We start from the raw sequence: 3,937 nt of genomic DNA, 5'->3' as shown, positions 1-3,937 counted from the left end.
AAGAATATGAAAGGAACAATCTGCTAAAATACATCAGAATAGCTCTCCTTTTATAGGGTTCTGAACCAACAATTTTCCCTAAAATTATTGCTCTTACCAAATCAAAGGCTGATTTCTCTCCCAATTTCAACTTCAAATTCAAAAGTTTGTTTGATTTTTGATCTTCCGCGAACGAGAACCATTCGAAGTCGCCGTCCGAAGCTCCGCTTGCGCCTTTTATTTGTTGTTGCGCGCCTGTAACCTGTAAAAAGAAAACAGAATAAAAATATACTCACATACGGCAAACTGGCAAAGAGCAAATTCAATTTGAATAGGATTATGTTAATTACCATGTTGGACCCACCTAACTAAATTATTAAAGATATAATAATAAGCTTAATTATACATAAATTTAATTAACTAAGTACTCTAATCCTAATATAACTAAAATATACTAAATATAATTAAATATAAAATATAAATAATAAAATTAATCTATAAAATCTTATTTAAATCATGGTATAAAATATGCTTATCACATGCACAATTCTATATATGTCTCGCTAGTAGAGGCCAACAATTTTGATATCAAGCCCGTCGTGATTACACTAGTTCAGAATCAACCATTTAGCGGCTCACCGACGGAGGATCCCTATGTGCACATTACACAATTTATTCGTTCATGTGGTATGTACCGGTAGAATGGAGTCCCCGAAGAGGTAGTGCGGCTCAAAACGTTTCCTATCTCCGTGATTCGTGAGGCCGCGAGATGGCTGGACTCCCATGTAGACAATCATTTCTGATCATGGTAGCAACTACATAGGGAATTCATGCAAGAGTTTTTCCCGCTCACAAAGACATTGAAAATCCGGAAACAAATTCAAGATTTTAAGCAAGGCTCAATGGAAACACTTGGGGAAGCATGGAGGCGTTTCAAGGCATTCAAACGCCAATGCCCACTGGACGTCTTGCACCCTTGGGACGTTATTAGCTCTTTCTATGCGGGTCTCAACGATGAGTGCAAGCTACTTTTGGATTCTTCATTCAAGGGGGCTTTTGTGCCCATTAGACCCGATGAGGCGGAGGAGTTAATTAAAACAATTTCGTCCAACACTTCGCTTTGGTACAATCAGAGAGATCAAAAAGGCGGTATGTATAAGGTGAGCAGCGATATCGCGTCACAAGCTAAGATGGAGGCGTTAGGACTTGAGGTACGAAGATTGCAGGCGCAAATGGAGAAGATGAATAAGGCTCAAAGAGGGACTACATGTATGACATTGGCTTTGTATTGTGATAAATGTGGTGGCGCTCATGGTGCTCATGAGTGCACCTCTACTTATGATGATGGTTCTTACGAGCAAGTAGATGTCGTGGGCTACCAAAGGCCCAACGATTTCAACTCTTATGGAAATAACAATAGTCAAAATTGGCGGCAAGGCCAAGGTTGGCAAAATCAAACATCTCAAAATCAAGGATGGCAAAAGCCTAACCAAGGAAGGTCAAGCAATAATGCACCATACAACCGGGGATATCAATACAACCAAAATCAACCAAGAAGAGGAGCCTATAGACCACCGATGTATCAAGGAAGCAATTAACCACCAAGGGATGAAGCACCTAAGGAAATTTTTGAGGACAAAATGGTAAGGATGTTTAGCGAGTTTAGGAATGACATGGTTACCATGAAGAATGAAATAAGACAAGAGTGGAAACAAAACTTGAGGCAAGAAATCTCCACTATTAGGCAAGACGTCACCACTATGAGACAAGAGAATCATGCTTCAATAAGAAACTTGGAAACACAAGTAGCTCAAAACTCCAAGGCATTGGCCGAGAGACCGCAAGGAGCACTCCCAAGCACTACGGTGAATAACCCCCGGGAGAGGGTACAAGTCGTGACACTTAGGAGTGGGAGAGAGCTCCCGGAGCCTATTTTGAAGAAGAGCTCCAATTCCAGGAATCCCATTGAGGACGTAACCGTTGAAGAGGTACTTGAAGAAGAAGAGGCCAAAGAAAAGGGAGATTCACCATTGCCTACAAGTCCGAAGGTCACTCAAGCATTGGAGAGGGAAAAAGACAAAGTTGATGTGCCTATGTATCAACTACCCCTTCCATACCTCGGGAGGGTAAAGAAGAGTGTTGATAAAACACAATATGGTAAATTCCTTGACTTGTTAAAGCAATTACATATTAATGTGCCTTTTCTTGATGCTTTAGGTCAAATGTCGCGCTATGCTAAATTCTTGAAAGACTTGCTCACCAACAAAAGAAAGCTCGAGGACTCGGCCACGGTGTTCCTTGGGGAGGGGTGCTCCGCGTTCGTGCGCCACAAGCCACAAAAGCTCACGGACCCGGGGAGTTTCATTATTCCTTGTCAAATCGGCGACACCGATTTTAGTCAAGTATTGGCGGACTCGGGGGCAAGTATTAAAATTATGCTCTTTTGTCTTTTCAAAAAGTTAGATTTGGGAATATTAAAGCCTACCCGGATTTGCATCCAATTGGCTGACCGGTCAATTAAGCAACCCAAGGGGGATGTTGAAGATGTCCTTGTTTGTGACACTTGAGATTTTTGGTTCCAATATTACCTATTGAACTTTCAAAGTTATTCCTTATTATTCCTCAATGTTCATCTAATCTCTATACCATATTCATTGGACTCTATTTCTATGTTCAATTTCATTTGAACCTTGAGCTATATTCATTTGGACTACCAATCTTTATACTAATTATTATATTATTTTTATAACTATATTACTATTATATAGTATTGTGAGATATAGTAATTATATTTAATTATTTTATATATATATATATGATATGCGTGTGTGCATGTGTGGTGTAACGTATGTATATATATATTAATTAAGTTTGTGTAGTGTGCGTGTATATTAATATATATATATATATATATATATATATATATATATATATATATATATTAGTTATATAAGGTACGTATATACTAAATAGTTATATATATATATATACTCAATCATTATTATTATATATTATATATGTAATTAATTAGGTGATCACTATTTTGGACCTTATATTATAAATTATATTTTGATGTGTATATATATGTATAATAGTCGTGTGGATATATATATTATATACGTGTATAATATATATTACTACTATATATAATATTATATAAGATCAATATCTTTAATACATAATAAGGTAGATTGGAGGTTACAAAGTCTTTATTTGGAGAATTCTAAAAATTAAAGGATGACTACCTATTTATCTTCCTTCATATAAGGGATTGATTTAGTCTTTCCCTTTAGTCTTCCTAGTCTCCTAGCCGACATCTTCATCTAAAAAGAAGGGAATTTTATTCTTCATCTTTTCCTTCTGATTCGTTCCTGCGTAAAAAAAAAAAAAATATTTCTTCCATCATTTTTATTCAAGAGTTTGGAACTTCATCTTCTCAAGTAAGTTAGTATTTTTATAGTATTTTTCCGGGTAGTATAGTGTTAGGGTGATTGTTAAATTGTGTGCTTATGTGGGTTCTTTCTTTGTGTCGATTGATGATGATGATGATAGAAGGAGAGCCCTAGTCACATTGAAGATTGATTTAAAGTTGAGGTTTTTGATATCCAAGTAAGTGGGTTTGTTTTCTACTTGCTTATCCCGTTTGTATGATTTGATGTATATATGAATATATATGAATATGTATATTGTGTTGTGGTGAAAAATTGATGCAAGTTGATGATCATAAAATATGTGATTTTTGGTTATAAAATATATTTTTAATATATGTATATGCGTAGAAATGCATATGAATGTATGTGGTGTTTGATCATGTGTGTAAATTAATACATATATATATTTCTTACGTATATCAAAAAAATATATATATATATATATATATTTTAATGGTTGTATTGTGCGTATATATATGTGTATAAATGTAGTATATATGAATATTGATGTATACTGTGAGTACCGT

General features: G+C 35.4%; 1 non-coding gene across 1 annotated transcript; it reads right to left on the bottom strand.

The window, feature by feature from the left end:
* Positions 1 to 842: 842 nt before the first annotated feature.
* LOC116021325 lies at positions 843 to 949 on the bottom strand. The gene has a single exon (XR_004098984.1). It is a non-coding gene; the product is annotated as a small nucleolar RNA R71 (small nucleolar RNA).
* Positions 950 to 3,937: the final 2,988 nt, after the last annotated feature.

Source organism: Ipomoea triloba, chromosome 5 (assembly GCF_003576645.1).
Source record: "Ipomoea triloba cultivar NCNSP0323 chromosome 5, ASM357664v1".
In the NCBI taxonomy this organism is placed as follows: Eukaryota; Viridiplantae; Streptophyta; class Magnoliopsida; order Solanales; family Convolvulaceae; genus Ipomoea; species Ipomoea triloba.
Note: the sequence above shows the minus strand (reverse complement) of the source record. Positions and strands in the feature narration are given on the sequence as shown.